This window comes from Trichosurus vulpecula, chromosome 1 (genome assembly GCF_011100635.1).
Source record: "Trichosurus vulpecula isolate mTriVul1 chromosome 1, mTriVul1.pri, whole genome shotgun sequence".
Classification (NCBI taxonomy): Eukaryota; Metazoa; Chordata; class Mammalia; order Diprotodontia; family Phalangeridae; genus Trichosurus; species Trichosurus vulpecula.
This window is the reverse complement of record NC_050573.1, coordinates 99,627,656-99,646,496: the sequence shown is the minus strand read 5'-3', so window position 1 is coordinate 99,646,496 and position 18,841 is coordinate 99,627,656.

Here is an 18,841-nt window from a genome sequence, read left to right as displayed (position 1 = left end):
TGAGAAGCCTTTCTTGATTCCCTCAATGGCTAGCCTGTTCCCTATAAAAGTTATCCTGTATTTATTTTTTGTATAGGTTGTACATACACAAAGTCAACCTATACACAAAATAAACACAAGATAAGGTTGTATATATATAAAAGCAGGGGTGAATGGGATGGTCGAGGACTAGCACCTCTGGTGGGAAGGCTTGTCAAGTACTTTTCAGGGCTTCTCATCCACCTTTGGTGTCTGCCTGTCATTCAACACTCATCTGTTGCTCCAAGAAGCTGTATCATGTGCAGTGACCACATCTTGTTAAAACCATCTTGATAGATGGGCTAAACCAGGTTGAGGGTAACCAACAAGCTTCAGATCCATCAGTGAGTTAGGTGAGTATATACCTCAAGCATATGAAGAACTTCCTCAGTGGAATGGGTGGATGAGAACAATTTGTTGGAGGGGCCAAGAAGGTGGCTGAAGAGTGGTGAGAGCTTGGTCAGACGTGGAAGACACCAAACTCATCCACCGCATCTTGGACCACTAACAGTAATCTTGACTTTGCTCTTGTTTCTCTGGACTTCAGTGACTCTGGAAGAGAGAATAAGACTAATGACTTCATACAACTTTGCATCACTTAAATCTAATTCATGTGTGAGTCAAGACATCATCTCATGATGTCATTGATACTCTTGGAAAATGAAAGACATGCAACAACAACAACAAATGAAGCATGATATAATATGCAGAAATATGGTTTTGGGGCTGAAAAACCTGAGCTCAAGTCCAGCTTCTGATATCTACTGGATATGTGACCTTAGAATAGTGCTTGCCCCTTCAGGACTTGATGATGCTCTAATATTATAGAAAGTATCTACCTTCTTTAGCAGAAGGAGTTTCCTCAGCAGGGAGTTTTTCTATCAATGAAATGTTGGGGGAATGTGGAAAAATTGGCATACTCATTCATTGTTGGTGGAATTGCTAACTGATCAAACCATTTTGGAGAGCAATCTGGGATTATGCCCAAAGAACTATTAAACTGCCCATGGCCTTTGACCCAGTAATACTACTAATAGTTCTATTTCCAAATATGATTAGGGACAAAGAAAAAGAACCTATACATTCTAAAATGTTTAGAGCAGCTCTCTTTGTGGTGACAAAGAACTGGAAATTTCAGGGATGTCCATCAATTAAGGATTGACTGAACAAATGGCAGTGTATGGTTGTGATGGAATACTACTGTCCTGTGAGAAAAGACGAGCTCAATGATCTTAGAGAAAATGGAAAGACTTGCATGAAATAGTGCAGAGCAAAATGAAGAAAAGGAACGTTGTATACAGCAAGAACAATATTGTTCTAAGAATAACTTTGAGTGAATAAGTTATTTTTACTATTATAAATATCCAAATTAACTAAAAAGGACATTTCTCAGTCTATTGACTCAACATAGTGGAAAAAAAACCACCTGGATTAGAACCAGAAGACCTGGGGTCAAATCTTGTTTGATATTTCCTTCCTGTATTGACTATAGATGACTGTCTTCACCTTTCTAAACCTCAGTTTCCTCATTTTTATTCACATCCAGAGAAAGATTTGAAAAATAGAAGTGTGTATGGAATAATTTGTAATATGCATAGAATAATGTAATATAATGTAGTATTAAGCTTTTTCTAGGGGCAAGGTACCACTTAGGCAGCTATGTGGCACAGGAGATAGAGTGCTGTCCTGGGGCCAGGAAGACCTGAGTTTAAATCTAGCCTCAGACACTCATTTAGTTGTGTGAACCTGAGCAACTTTACCTCTCTCTCTACCTCAGTTTTCTCAACTGTAAAATGAGAATAATGATAGTACTTACCTCCTAGAGTCATGGTAAGGATTAAAGGAAAGAATATTTGCAAAAAGTGCTTAGCACAATGCCTGGCACATAGTAGGTACTTTAATGAATGCTTATTTCCTGCCTTTCCCTCCTTTGTATGTACTGGGGATACAAAGATAGCAAAAAAGTCCTCTCCCTCAAGGAACTTACATTCCATATGAGAAAGCAATTGACTTGGAGTCAGAAGAACATTATTTGAGACCTTAACTAAATTTGGGCAAGTCAATTTATTAGCTCTGCACCTCAGTTTATTCATTTGTAAAAGGGGAACAATTGTAGTTGCATTACCTACCTCCTAAGGCTTCTGTGGGACATATGAGATAATGGATATAAAAACCACCACTAATCAAAAATATTAAGTAAAGGTGAGTCTTTATTGTTAGGGGAATGGATTTGGAGCTGGGAAAGACCTTAGGGATAATGTACTCTGACCTCTTCATTTTACAGATGTGAAAACTGAGGCCTAAAGAAATAGAATGACTCACCTAAATTCATATACCTACTAAGCACCCAGGAGATGAACCCAGGGGCCAGATAGTGATGATGATGATGATGATGATAATAATAGTAATAATAATAATAATAATAGCTAGCATTAATGTAGTACTTTAAAGATTGCAAAGCATTTTACAGTGGAATGTTGTTGGATCCTCATGACAAACCTATGATTATCACCCCCATTTTACAGATGAGGAAACTAAGGTTCAGAGAGATAAAGTGACTAGTCCATGATCACATAGATATAAGTGTCTGAGGCAGAACATGAACTCACATTTTTCCTGACTCCAAATCCAGCACATTTCCCATGCCACTTAACTGCCTCTCTGATGATGCTCTTTTGCCTCTGCCTTTGCTGCCTTACCTTTTGGCTAGGATCAGGTGTGTGATGTTGGCAGCTAGGTGGCACCATAGTGCATAGAGTGCTGGGCCTACAGTCAGGAAGATTCCTTTTAATGAGTTTAAATCTGGCCTCAGACACTTACTAGCTGTGTGACCTGGGGCAAGTCACCTCACCATGTTTACCTCAGTTTCCTCATCTGTAAAATGAGCTGGAGAAGGAAACGGCAAACCACTCCAGAATCTTTGCTAAGAAAACCCCCAACAGGGTCACCCAGAGTCAGAAATGACTGAAAAACAACTGAATAACAAGGTATGTGGTATAGATAAGAAAAATTACTTGTAAAGGACTATATAAATATTTATGATTACTTTACTGGTAAAGTTTGTCCGTATTCCTACAACTAACAATAGCTCTTGACATTTTAATAATCTCTGTCCTCCTCTCAAGCCATATTTCTGGGTTCTTGAAAGTCTTTATCAGAATTCACAGTCTGACATTATATAAGTGCACTGATGTCTCCTGAGAGTATCTTCCAATGGTTACAAGTCCCATGTCAACCTGAGCTTCTTACAAGGATCAGATTCATCCACCATATTCAAACTGAGACAGGAATGTCACTTTTTCCTTCATGTCTTGAAGGTCACCCACTGATTCTTTTTTTAAGAAAAAACTTGCTGAAAAAGACCACTTGGATTTCAAAAGTCTTGCCCTGAGGATACATAGGATCCCTAAGCAGACTCTTTGGTGCAAACTGAAGTTGTGAAATTCCCAGTATCACATGAGACCAGCAGAGTCAAGCAGCTCAGTGATTCAAGCAGCTTGGTCATCATTTTGAAGAGAGAACAAGGGAATGAACAGGGAATTAGCCTGATGAGGATCATTCAGTGGATCATTAGAGGATGGGGGTATGGGGAAGGGCTTGGTTCAGTGGTTCATTTTGTATCACAGGAGCTTAGAATTTATCGAATTTAACTACTATCTGAAAGTGAATCTCATTTATTTGACAAATATTTAAGTTCCTAATAGGTATTCAAGGCTCTGTGATAAGAATTAGGTATATAAAAATGAAAAAAAAAGAACTCCTGCCTTCAAGAAGTTTATAATTTACAAGAGCATGAGGATAAAATAGATTTATGTATATGTGTGTATATATATGTGTGTGTGTGTGTGTGTGTGTGTGTGTGTGTGTGTGTGTATGTTTAGACTGTGTGAAACTGGGAAAGTTCCTTTTTAACATTTAAATAGTGCATTGGGGCCATTGCTTCTTATTCTTTCTAACTTAGAGATTCTGTGGTTCTATGAACTCACTAGCTCCTAGGACAGCCCTTGCTACCTTTGGCTATCTCTAAAGAGTTCATTCAACAAACTCAGTTCAATTCAATACGCCTTTCTTAGTGCAGCTTACATTGCAAAAACTTTTGTTACTGTCATATCACACAGAAATTCATATCGAATTTCTGCTTCACTGAAAAGCCCATATCTTTTTTTTTTCCTAAAAGAAATGCTGTCTAGTTAATCCACAGTCATGCAGCAGAGAGGAAGGGGTTCAGCTTAGCTCTGGTAGGAGGATATGAGTTTGGGTAGGTTTAGTGGAACAAAATAATATTATGTTCCATAAACCCTAGATACCAAACTCATTAGTGTCTTGTGCAAAGCAAGGACAAGTGTTTTCATTCATTAATTCTCATATGGTTCAGGGCTGGAGAGGGAGAAATGATGTGAGTATGCGTGTAAGAAGGTGGGAGCAGTTGCCTCATGCTGTCTTTTATTTCCACCTGACTTGGCCCAGGGGCCAACAAAGTTTCAAAACTATAATCTTGGTTTTTTAGCTGGGATCTTGTACTTAAGACTGAGCACTGTTTATAACAATGTACCTTCCTGTGCCACTGAAGATTTCACTACCAGTATTAAAAATGAAATTTGGTTTATTTTTTCATTGGGGGGATAATTTCACCATGAACTACCATTTTTCTCAGTCTATTGACTCAACATAGTGGAAAAAAAACCACCTGGATTAGAACCAGAAGACCTGGGGTCAAATCTTGTTTGATATTTCCTTCCTGTATTGACTATAGATGACTGTCTTCACCTTTCTAAACCTCAGTTTCCTCATTTTTAAAATGGAGATGTTATATATATAGTCATATAATTCAATAATAGTCAACATATTACATGATATATAGTATTTGTGTGTATATATATGTATGTATATAAACATATATATATATATATATATGTAAACATATAATATGTATATTGTATGTGTTAGGGCAGTTAGGTGGTACAATGGATAGAATGCTGGGCCTGGGGTCAGGAAGACTCATCTTCCTGAATTCAAATCCAGTCTGAGACACTTACTAGCTATGTGACTCTGGGAAAGTTCCTATTTGCCTCAATTTCTTCATCTGTGAAAATGAACTGGAGAAGGAAATGGCAAACCACTCCAGCATCTTTGCCAAGAAAACCCCAAATGGGATCATAAAGTGTCAGACACTGCTGAAAACAACATATATGTATCTGTTATCTATATGTGTGTATATAGGTGTATGTGCCTGTATATATTGTGAGGAAAGAACTTTGTAAATCAACCTTGTAAATGTGAACTTCTATAGCATATATTATAAACATGGGAGACAGGTTGAAATATTTCTAAGGCAATACTGTATGGTCAGCAATCGTCACGAGCACTGGCCTTGGTGCTGAACACTCTACAAGCAACTACCAGCATGGCATCATAGAATAGCACTGCCTTTGATTCTGAAACAATTCATTTCCAGGGACTTTGGAGCAGGCCAATTGAAAATGGCCCATTTGCCAAAGCTGTGAATATTTTGGCTGGGGTTATTTGTGAGACAGCTATATGTACCTTGGCAGCAATCAGCATCACCCGTAGAACCCCTAAAGAGAGACTTGCTGGTTATTTGTGACTTTAGCCCTCTCTTTAGAGTGTGAAAGAGTTTCTTTATAAACTCTTTGGAATGAGAGCAGGGATTGTGCCATTCTCTACATGCAGTCCTTTAGAACCTAGTACAGTACTAGACACAAAATAAGAGCTTAGTAAGTACTTGTTAATTGATTGATTGCTTTACACAGGTAGTTCTAGGTGAAATTTCTATAGGTATATCTTTGCAGCAACTGACCCATTAGAAAATCCACTTCACACAGTGTTTGGTGCCTGAACATGCATACACAGTGTTGCGCTATATGCATGTATGTGTGTCTATATGTAGGTAGATATTTATTTAAATATCTGTGTTTTTGATTACATGTGTGTATATGTGTATCCTGTTCTTTCTTCAGGCTACTGGCACTTTTGTAGGAGTAGGTGTGTTTTGTCCACCATGTTCCTGAGACAATGACATTCCCTTGGAGGGACCTCCTGGACTATATGTCTGGAATATACTAAAGGAAATTTGTGTCATGGTTCTGGATCTACTGGCAGAGAGTATTGCTTAGCATCTTCTCAAACATGTTTTAAGTTTCCAGAGACAAAAGCTACATACATAGTGAAATTTCCTCAAATGTTCTATGATTCTAATGGTCATAACCAGAATCTAGAAAGTTTGTATATTTTTGAAGACCTAAAAGCTTTTGAAATCCAAAGTAAATTCAAGTCTTGGTGGGAAAATGATCAGAAGAGAACTGAAGGAGAAAAAGAAGAAAGAGAGAGACTTGTGGAGATGATTTTTGAGAGGTTTGGAATTACAAATGTGGTCAGAGATTGGATTTGGAAAAGGAAGATATGGGAAGATGAGAGAGAGAGAGAGAGAGAGAAAGAGAGAGAGAGAGAGAGAGAGAGAGAGAGAAGGAAAAGGCCTTGGAATGAAGAAGACAGGAAAATGTTAACATGAAAGAATACATACAGAGTTTAGCAGGATGTATGAGTTGACACTCAAATATATTTTAAGCTCACCTGTAGTGATTTCATAGTATATTAGAAAGAATACTTGGCCTGAACAAAGCTTCCCAAATCACACTGTGCTAGGGTACTTAATGATACTCAGTTAAAATGAAAGCCAGACCCCATGCTGGATTCTTATAATAGCTTCCTATTGGTCTCAGAGCCAACATGAATGGGTGAAAGATTTCATTTCATTAAAAAGGAAATCATTCACCCCACTAAAAGTAATCTTTCCCTTCTCAGATTTTCTTTGTCTGATGCTGTCATTTGCTTCCACATTGCTTTCCTTTCTTTTTATCTTTAGTATTTATCACAGTGACTGGTGCATAGTAAGTACTTAATAAATGTTTATTTAACTGACTATATTAAACTTACGTGTGTATCTATCTGATCATCTCTAATGGATTCCTTGAGTCATAGACTATGTTGTTTTTCATTTTTCTTCTTCATATTCCCAGTGCCTGTCATATTCTCATTCACATATGAGGGACTTGAGAAAAGTTCATTGAATTAAATTGAATTTGTTGAATTAATTTTTTAGATATAGCCAAAGGTAGAAAGAGCTGTCCTAGTACCTACTGAGTTCACAGAATCTCTTAGTTAGAAGGCAAATCAAAGGCTCATCTAGTCCAATGTGCAATAGGAATCCTCACTACAACATCAATCAATGAACATGTATTTATGAAGTATTTACCATATACTAGGTACTGTACTAAGACATAGGGAGGGAGGAAAGGGGCAACAATTACCCTTGCCTCTCAGATTGCTCACATTCTAATGGAAAAGATAACATGTGGCACGTACACAATATATATGAAATGTATACACATGTACACCAACTAGGTATGGACATGACATATGAGATAGAAGATAAAGCTGGGAGGGATGGGGTGGCACTAGCAGCCAGGGAGACCAAGAAAAGCCTCTTTCAGAAGATGTCATTTGAAGGAAGCCAAGAAAACTAAAGATAAGAAGGGAGAGCACCCCAGCCATGGGGGACTGATACTGCAAAAACACAAAGATGGGAGATGGAATGTCAAGATGTGAGGAACAACAAGAAGGCTAGTGTCACTGGATCATAGAACATGTGAAGGGGAATAGTCTCAGAAGGCTAGGAATGTATGATTGGGCAGATTGAGAAGACTTTTAACTGCTGAATAGAGAACTTTATATTTGATCTTAGAGATAAGAGGGAACTAGTACGTTTTCTTGAGTAAGAGACTGACCCCAACAAGTGATCCCATGAAAACCTTAAGCGAAACAGAATCCAATACTACATAACACAACCTATTCCATTTTGGAATTATTTCAACTGTCAGGAAGTTTTTCTTTATATCAAGCCAAAATCTACATAGTTGCCCTTTAGTCTATTACTCCTAATTCTATTTTTTTTGAGCCAAGCAGAAATACCTAATATCTCTTCAACATGAGGACTCTTCAAATACTTGAAGAAAGTTATCTACATCTCTCATTATATCTTCACTTCTACAATCTAACTGTGTCTACATATTTCCTTCAATCATCATATGACATACTTTCCATTATGTCCACTATCCTGGTTACCCTCTGGATTTTCCCAGTTTGTCAACTTCCTTTCTAAAGTGAAGTACTCAAAACTTAACACAATACTCCAAGTGGGGTCTGACCAAAGCAGAGTGTAGAAGAACTAACACTTTCTGTGTCTTGTTAAGTTTTGGACATGTTGAGTTTGAAATATACACTTGGCATTCAGTTGGAAATATACAGTAAGAAGTTTATGATATGGAATTAAATCTTAGCAGGGAGATCAAGGCTGGAAATATAAATTCTGTCATCATGAGCATAAAGATAATTAAACCCACAAAACAGTCAGGATTGGGAGACCTGGGATAGGGATTTGGAGCATACCTGCAGTTAAGCTAGGGATGATAAACAAGCTGAGACTTGTTTCAAAACTGTTCTCCAGTCATGAGTCTTCTAATCTGTACTAAAGCTGATTCATTTAACTTGAGTTTATGTTTATCTCTATTAAATCATCTTCTTACATTTCCCACCCTCTTTGCTTGTCAATGTCTTTTTGGATTCCTTCACTATTCAACCTGCTAGCTATCCCCCCCCCAACTTTTATTTATTTGAAAATTTGATAGGTGTGCCATCTATGATCTCTTCTATGTCACCAATAAAACATTAAACAGCACATAAATAAGGACAAATTTTTGGTGTTCTCTTCTAGGCATCTCTCTCCCAGTTGACATCAAACTACTAATTTCTAGTCTTTTGCCCAGACACTAAATCACCTCTGACTCTACTTATCCTGTACTGTCATAGGACCCAAATCCCTTGATCACATCTACAATAATAGTACGTATCGCAGAGGTTGCCAATGCCTTCCGAATAGTAAGTATACAAAGTTTGCAGCATCCCTATGATATTCCAGTCTAGAAATCCTGTAAAGAATAAAGGAATTTAGGTTAATCTGTCATGGTCTCTTCTTTATGAAGCTCTCAGTGATTAATTGCTTCTCTTTTAAATTCTTGCAAACTTTTTTTTAAAGTAATACAGTCTAGAATAATGCCACAAAGTAAGTAAAGGCACTGGTCTGTGTTTTGAAGGCTTCACCCCCTTTCTAGGTTTAAAAATCAGGATGGCTATATGCCTCTCTATAGTCCTGAGACTCTCCTCCTATTCTGCAGAATAGTTCAAAGAACAACTTGCTCTTTACTTTTTCATCACAGTAGTTTGGGTTTGTATCATCTGAAGCTAATTCATCTTCCCATAACTCTTGGACTTGCATCCCTCTAGAATCTTAGGCCATGGCAGTAGTGTGCTGGTAAATGTTTAATAAGTGACACTCAAAAAAAACCCACATGATACACTTTAACTTTAATCTTCATTATTAACATTTTCCATTACTTTTTAAAAAATACAATCAAAAGAACAATAAATCAAGTTCTGATTTGTAGCATTTGCCGATTTCTGAAGTGGAACTGTTCATACTAAAAATTTAATGACAGATTATCATGAGCTGATAGGAGTTGGCCCCTACACAGTCTTGGGCCATGGGAACCAAATTTTGCTTGTTTGAAATCATCTAACCTCAAGTGACCATACTTGACTTTCCTCTCCTCTGTGACAAATTCTAAGACAGAGTAGTCACTTCCTTCCAAGGCTCTCAATTTCTTCTTCAGCAAGAACTGAAGTTGACTTCTGGGAACCAAGATGGTGGGGTAAGCAGTAAATTTCTATAGCTCTCCCATATTCACCTCCAAATGACCAAACAACCATAAAATAGCATCTCAGAACAAATCCTGGGACAGTGGAGCCAGCAGAAAGATAGGGTAGAACAGTCTTTTAGTCTAGGAGACTTAAAGGATCAGCAAGAAAGGTACATCTAACTTGGGTAAAAGGGGAGCCCATTCCAGGACAGGAAGTGTCCCCACAAACTAGCAGCAAGCCCCACTTCAGCAAACCAGTTGGAGATCCTGAGCTCCGGTACAGTGGAACAGGCAAAAACACCAAAGCCAGGACCTTTTTGTGTCTTAGCATAGCCAGGGGAACTGGCAGACTCCAGCTCCAAGAACCACCACGTACTTCAGCACAGCCCCAGGCCAGAAGGTATTCTTTGGTGGCTGGATCCCTGAGGGCCTCAATGCAGGCATCCTCAAGGGGCCAGACTTCCCTGTGCTTCAGTGTAGCCCCTGGGAAATGCAGAAAAACTGAGCTGGGCCTCAGCACACACTAGACACTACCACTAGGACCCCTGCTCAGCACCAGGTAAGCTACCAGACCCCTATGGTCTCCAGCAGCACCACCAACCTCCACGCCACCCCCACAGCACAGCAGCAGACACAAGAGTCCCCCAAGGGCCTCAGGGCAATATCAGTACAGCACCAGGTAAACAGCCAGGGACTTCAGCTACTAGCACAAGAAGTCAGAGACAGTGCCCCTTCTACCTTGGGAACAGAGCTCAAATTTAAAAGAAAAGAAAAAGTCTCAGAAAAGGGGTGGGGGGTATGAGCAGAAAATAGCAAAAAAAGAATCTGACCATGGAAAGTTATGGTGACAGGAAAGAACAAGACACAAACTCAGAAGAGGACAACATTGTCAAAACACCTATGGACAAAGCCCCAAAGAAAAATGGGAAGTCATCTCAAGCCCAGAAAGAACTCATGGAAGAGCTCAAAAAGGAGCTTAAAAATCATATAAGAGAAGTAGAAGAAAAATAGGGAAAAGAAATGAGAGTAATGCAAGAGAATTATGAAAAAAGACTCAAGAGCTTGGAAAACTACTTAAAAAATAAAATTGGCCACCACATGGAAAAGGAGATACAAAAATCCACTGAAGAAAACAACTCCTTAAAGATTACAGTTGGCCAAATGGTAAAGAAAGTACAAAAGTTAATTGAGGAAAACAATACCTTAAAAGATAGAATTGGGCAGACAAAAACCACATAGTTTTGTAAACAATGTGTAGCATTTATTACGTAGTTTTTTAAAAAAGTAAATAGTGTGAAATGGAGATTCATGGTTTCATATTGAATCCTCTTTTTGTGTTGTGTCGCATACATGGACTTTTTTTTGGGTCTTTTTGTATTTAAGTTCAAAATGAATTTTGAAGAGTTAAAAATAAAAAAGAAGAATTGGAGTCAAAAAACTGTCATTCACATTCACATATGCACACAGTGCCCTGTATAGTATCCTTGATGCTGTCTTCCCAAAACAAGATAGCCAGAGATCAGAAAATATTTGATTCAGATAAGTTGGACAATATGAAATCTGATTCATAACCTTTCCTTCCTACTTTTTCTGTGTTCATCTCTCTCTCTCTCTCTCTCTCTCTCTCTCTCTCTCTTTCTCTCTCTCTCTCTCTCTCTCTCTCTCTCTCTCTTTCTCTCTCTCTCTCTCTCTCTCTCTCTCTCTCTCTTCCTCTCTCTCTCTCTCTCTCTCTCTCTCTCTCTCTCTCTCTCTCTCTCCTTTCAGAATTAACGTCAACAGCTTCCCAGCTTCCCTCACTCTCTCATAACCACAGTTCAATGAATACGCAGACATGGCTAGCCATCCCTGCACTTGCCTTGGCACCAAATGACTCTATCACTTCTTAGAGGATGTTTCCATTCCTATCTTTCCACAAACTCCCCTTTCCTGCCCAAGGTCCCAGAGAGAGTAACCCTAGCAAGGTAGATGACTTAAATTATCAAACTCAGAGCAGAGAATATGGCACTGGCCTCTTGACTTGGTCTTTTGTTGCTGGATTCCTCCCAGTTCTTGGAGTCACATACTTCTCCTCTCTCTGCTGTTGTAGTCTATTGTCCAATTAAGCAAGGATGCTTATGACCTGTTAGTTTATCAGGGCTAGAATTCCTGGAAAGGTGGTCTTTGAACTCCTTGTTTAATACACACACTTCAATATATCCTTCAGCAGGGGATCCCCAATCACCATTACTCACAGAATCACAGATTGTAAAGCTAGTAAGGACCTTTGAGACTTTTCTAAAATACAACACTGGGAACTGAACACAATACAGAGCTGAATACAACACAGGAAATTGGACTGAATTACAGTTTGGAAATTGTGAGGCATTTCTGGTGACCCAAAGCTGCTCCCTGCCCATGTTTTTAACACAAATGTTTTTTTTTTTCAGTAATGTAATATGACTGTGAACCACGGAACCCAATGATCTAAGAAAAATAAAAATTATAGGTGATCCAAAGGGTGATCCACGGTGGGTGTAAGCAAACTGCATCATATTAGCAATAGTGACTTGCATGCAAGAAGTAGTGCACAGAAGACATTAATAAAGACATATAGAGTGTCCCAAAAATCTAAGTGCAGTTTTAAGCTTTAACAACTTCAGAAATATGTGGTACAGTTTTTAAAAATCATTTAAAAGTTTAATAATTTACATTTTGTCTCATAATTTAATTTTTTGAATTTTGTATAGTAAATTTTTATGTTTTACAAGATGGGACAAACTGTCATTATGCATTGAGTGTGTGACAGTTTCTGAATGACACTTTTTCAGACAAGTGGATTTGGATGAGGAAGTCCTTTTGCTCAGCCACCTCAGTCACCTGATATATCTCCATTAAACTTTCTTCTTGTGTTGTAATATCAAACCTAGAAAAATATCTATATCTATATAGATATATGATATGTAGAGATAGATTCATACACATATATTTATATATCTCAAAACCTTATTATTTGAATAATCTTAGGGCTGGGATCATAAATGCAATCCTTTCATTCACTGAGGAGCAGTAGATGAAAGGTTTTAAAAGTTCAAAAACTGTCTAAGACAATATATAGTGCAAGATGTGGTTATATTGAATTTAAACAAGAAACATAGCAATGCTTTAAAATTTTAAATGATTATACTTTCAAATACTATTTTAGAAAGTTTATATCACTTATAATTTTGAAGTTATTAAAGTTTAAAGCTGTACAGAGACTTTTAGGATATTCTGCATATGAGTAGAAAAGGTAGGTCGATCATATAGCCAAAATGAAAAAAAATAGAGGGACACCTGAGTTTTTCACTGGTGGACAGAAAATGGGCAGCTAGGTAATGCAGCGGATAGAGTGCTGGCCCTGAAGTCAGGAAAATTCATATTCCTCATTTCAAATCTGACCTCAGACACTTGCTGGCAGTGCAACCCTGGGCAAGTCACTTAACTCTGTTTGCCTCAGTTTCCTCATCTGTGAGCTGGAGAAGGAAATGGAAAACCACTCCTGTATTTCTGCCAAGAAAACCCCAAATGGGTTCATGAAGTCAGACATGACTGAAAATAACTGAACGACAACAATGTACAGAAAATATGAAGAAAGCCTCTAGTATGTTGGGTAGATGGTCTATGAATAATTTATGGAAAGGCATGAACAAGAATGGGATAAGATGAGAAAGTGTAGAAAGTGTAATTTGTACCTCTGCAAGAAATGTCCACATTGATTCCATTCCATTTAATTCAATAAGCTTTTAGTAACCTCCTCTTTGCCAGGCTTTGTGCTAGGTGCTAGAGATAAGGAGAAAAATTATAGTCTCTGCTCTTAAGAAGCTTACATCATATTGGTGGGAAACCATATACACACATATAAGTAAATATAAAATGTATTCAGAGCCAGGACACAAATCTAATAAGAAAGATGATTTATAATTAATAGGATGGGAGCCCCAGAGTCTACAATGGAAGATCAGAGATTAGTGGGCCAGTGGTAGCAAATGAACAAAGCTGGCATTAGTGGGTATAAGGGAGTGTGGAGTAGTAGCCAGGAATGAGAGTTTTACTCTAGGTGTCCTACAACTCAGAATCTTAGGGATTCTCAAAAAAGGCTTAGGGCAGTAGTTTGTTCTGCCCTTAATAGTGGAAAAGGTGGTGTTGATCTGAATATTATCCCTGAGGAAGAGGGAGAACATAGGTGGGGATGCCGGTAGCAGGGGACAGTTGTTTAGTCCCTAGTCTTGGAGTCCAACACATAGGAGAATGTTTGAGATATTCAACCTCAACCAAGTCAGCTTAAGGACTCAGTGAAGTATCAATTCAACAAAAGTTGAAAAGACTATAATCCTTATAGTCTTTGCTCTATATTCTGTCTTTTGTGACCCTTCCGTCTCTAAGATTTTATTCTATCAACACTCTAGCTTCTAAGAGGTGGTGTGGCAGAGGGGGTAATGAGCTGGCTTCAGAATCAGATCGACTTGGGTTCAAGTCTTCTGACACATACTGACTGAGGCTTTAAGCAAGTCATTTAACCTCTCTCTGCCCGGAGGTGCTTTCTAATACTCTAAGGTGCTGGAAAGTTGCAGATCTACAGATAGACGGAGTTTGGTCAGTAGGCATTCCCTGTATTAAAACATCCTTCTTTGGTTGCTATTCTCTAATGGGTAAACGCCTTGAGGCCAGGGACTATTTTGTTTTTCTATTTGTATCCCTAATACTTAGTACAGTGCTTGATATATATTAAGTAATTAATAAATGCTTATTTCATTACACCCATCATTTATTTAAATCATGACCCCAATTCACAACAAAACAAAAACAAACCTCCAAGATTTGTAGCTTTAAGGAGTTACTCCTGGGAGTCCCGAATACAATGAATCAGGCAAGCAATAAAAAGGAGATTACATTCTGTGGTTAGTAGCGTACATTGCAGATGGGGCTAGGGGTCCCCCATTCAAGCTCTTGCTTCTACCTGTGATATCTGAGGGGCAGCACTCTATGAGAGAAAGGATTGAAGAGGATTTTCTAGAGTCCTGGACTCCGATTGGGGAAACCTGGTTTCAAGTCACAGCTTGAGTTCTTCCTAGTTATGTGAGGTTGACCATTTACTTATTTCTCTTAGCCTCAGTTTCCTCATCTGTAAAATGTCAGCAACACCCATGCTATCCATTACACACTGAAACACTTTGAAAACTTAAAAAAAAACTCGATAAATGCAGGCAACTTCTTTCTTCCTCAAGAAGACCTCCTGCCACGCCCGATGCATGGCTGCTTTTCTTTTCTTTCTCCTTATCTCCTCTTCCTCCTCCTTTTCCAAAATGCTGGGCAATGGAATTCCCAGCAGAGGTCCCTGGAGAAGTACAACAGGCAGAGTTCTCGATAAACAAACCACAGGAGGCAGCGGTGTCAGGAAGAACTAAGCAGCCGGGCTGGGGGTGGGGGTGGGGAGAAAGGATGAGTACATGGTGCTGCAGCCAAGAAGAAGGGGCTCTCAACAGCATGAGCATGACTCAACATTGCAAGCAACATGCTGGAAACTTTACAATCTGTCCTTCACACACACTCACAAAAAATATCTCCTCAGTGTTCCTTCTTCCTTTCCCTGCAAAACTGAACAGGGAGCCAAGACTGTCTTTGGTTTCTGGCCTTGGCTTCAACCAGTCTCTCCTTTCTGGTTTCCTTCTCCTACCTCTTTTCTTTAGACATCTAGTAGCCTGGGTTTAATAGAAGCAGAGTTTCTAGATCCAGTTGAATGGGAGCACCTTTGTCCACTCCCCTAATGAAACAGCTTCGGTAATATTAGGCTCCATTCTGGGCAGCATACTGTAAGAACATAAATGCACTAGGCTAGGCCAGCTGGAGTAGGCTGGAAAGCATGCCATACAGATGGGGTATAGGCCCTGTAAACCCTTCCCCACCCTCCCCAACTTCCACTGAATTTTTCCAGGTGCCCCAGCTCAATTTTTCTTAGAGGGAGGTAACCTATTTGGCCTAATCATTACTTAAATATGTCTTTTGTTATAATTGGAGTAAAAAAATCAGTCTCTGCCCAAGGGTGGAAAACTTCTACCTGCAAAAGTGTTACTCAAACTTTTGAGACAGTAACAACATCAGGGAATCCTGCAGGTCAAATGTTAATGATTTTGATGGGGCTCCTGCACTTTTATTTCTCTCTACATTTGGGCCCTGCAGACTTGCTTGTTAGATTTGTGTCTTCCAGACTATAGGCCATCCACCTACAGTTGGTAGCAAACAGTGGGTACCAGCTGTAGCAGCAATTTGGATTTGAAGATCTTTCCCATCCATTAATAGGCTATGTCACCTGCTTATGTCACAGGAAGCCTAAGACATATGTAGTGGGAGGAGCTTCCTGACAGGAAAAGGAAGTTATGTCACAGGAAATGCTGAGAGAAAGATGTTATGGCTGCTAATGGTTGCTAATGGCTGCCTTCGTGATTGTTAGAACTGAACATGCTGTCTTAGCTGTACTGTGAATTTGTTTTGGGAAGACCCCAGCAGCAGGTCAGAGAGGTTTTGGGATGGCCAGGCTCCAGGTTGTTATCGTGTATATTGAATGTTTTGGGTTCCTTGCTGTTATGATGAAGTGGACTGACTGGATAAATGGTTTGTGGGATATGGTTTGCTGGTGTCTAAATAAATGGTTTGCTTCTTCTACCTTCTATGTGGAGAGTCTTGTATACTTTGCAATACAGAACTACATAGGCATTTTGACAATTATCATCTACATTGTTGTTATTGCCTAGCTGTTACACCAGCCTATGTCCTTCTCATTGTCCCATGGATGCAGCCTCTGCTTGGTTCCAGTCAACCTCCTCTTTGGGACCGCCTCAAGGCAGGGACAACTTTATTCCCCTTGCCAGCAGGAAGCAGTTTCAGAAGCCAAGACCTTTACACTTTACTCCACAAGAATTTGGGTCCCATTTGTTGGAGAGGGGAATGATAGTGTGTAGGCCTTGGAAACCCTTCTCCCTTCCAACTTCCCCTGAACTTTCCCATGTGGCCCAGGTCCCCAGTATTGGAATGGGACACCCAGCCTGTCTGGTACCTCCCAGTCACACCAGAATACTTGGCCACTCCTACATCCTTCCCATAGTTTTTTGGTATATAAGGTCCATCTTGCTCCCCATTAAGTTGCTCAGATTCCTTAAGAGTCTAGCCAATGGTTCAGATTCAGTCTGGCCAATACTGTGGATTTTTAGAATCATGACCACCCTGACCCATGTTCTAATAAACCTTGTCTTTGACTGAAAAAAAGGTTTGGGTTGAATTCATTCGAGGCAGGACCCATGTGTCACTATTTCAGGGTCCTAGAATCTCTAAACCTCAACAATCTAAGCAATGTATGACTAGAAAATAAGGGCAGAGCCAAGATGGGGGCTGGAAAGCAGGGATTTGCCTAGGGCTCTCTCCCAGGACCCTCCAAACACCGATAAAAATGGCTCTGAACAAATTCTAGAACTGCAGAACCCATAAAATAGCAGAGGGAAGCAGGGCTTCAGCTCAGGATAGCCTGGATGGTTGCTGGGTAGGGTCTATCCCATGGAACTGGGAGAAGAGTGGAGTAGAGCCCAGTGTGGGATGCGCCTGGACCAACAGACTGGGAGCCAGGTGGAACAGGCCTTACCACCCTGAATCAGTGAGCTGTGGCAGTTACCAGACTTCTCAACCCACAAACACCAAAGAAAACAGAGAAGGTTAGTGGGAAAAACTACGGGGATAGAGTGAAGGTAGTTTGCAGTTCGGCCACTGCCCCAGGGTGGCGGGGGAGGTGCGGCTACAGAACTACAGCTGCAGTTTCTTCTGGCCACAGGCCCACCTGGTGGGAGGAATTAAGTGGTAGATCCCAGCCGGAGTGCAGAGCCTGCTCAGATCTGAGTCCAGTCTGGGTTGGCAGTTCTTGGGGGAGGAGGAGCACTGGCGTTGCAGAGATTGCTGTGTAGAAATAGCTCTGAAAACAACAGCATGTCCCCTCAAGCTTGGGACAAAGTACTCCCCACTCTACAAGCAGTCATACCCCGATGAAAAACTCAAGGGTCAAGTAGTTGACTGGGAACATGGCCAGGCAGTGAAGACAGACTCAGATTCAGACTCAGACTTTGGAATCTTTTTTTGGTGACAAAGAAGACTAAAACATACAGCCAGAAGAAGTCAACAAAGTCAAAGAGCCTACATCAAAAGCCTCCAAGAAAAACATGAACTGGTCTCAGGCCATGGAAGAGCTCAAAAAGGATTTGGAAAAGAGAAGTAGAGAAAAAATTGGGAGGAGAAATGAGAGGGATGAGAGAAAACCATGAAAAACAAGTCAATGATTGTTAAAGGAGACCCCAAAAATACTGAAGAAAATGGCACCTTAAAAAATAGACTAACTCAAATGGCAAAAGAGCTCCAAAAAGCCAACGAGGAGAAGAATGCCTTGAAAGGCAGAATTAGCCAAATGGAAAAGGAGGTCCAAAAGACCACTGAAGAAGATACTACCTTAAAATTAGACTGGAGCAAGTGGAAGCTAGTGACTTTATGAGAAATCAAGATATTATAAAACAGAACCAAAGGAATGAAAAAATGGAAAACAATGTGAAATATCTCACTGGAAAAACCACTGACCTGGAAAATAGATCCAGGAGAGATAATTTAAAAATTATTGGACTACCTGAAAGCTATGATCAAAAAAAGAGCCTAGATATCATCTTTCAAGAAATTATCAAGGAGAACTGCCCTGATATTTTAGAACCAGAGGGTAAAATAGAAATTGAAAGAATCCATCGATCACCTCCTGAAAAAGATCCTGAAAAGAAAACTTCTAGGAATATTGTCACCAAATTCCAGAGCTCCCAGATCAAGGAGAAAATACTGCAAGTAGCTAGAAAGAAACAATTTGAGTATTGTGGAAACACAATCAGGATAAGACAAGTTCTAGCAGCTTCTACATTAAGGGACTGAAGGGCTTGGAGTATGATATTCCAGAGATCAATGGAGCTAGGATTAAAACCAAGAATAACCTACCCAGCAAAACTGAATATCATGCTCCA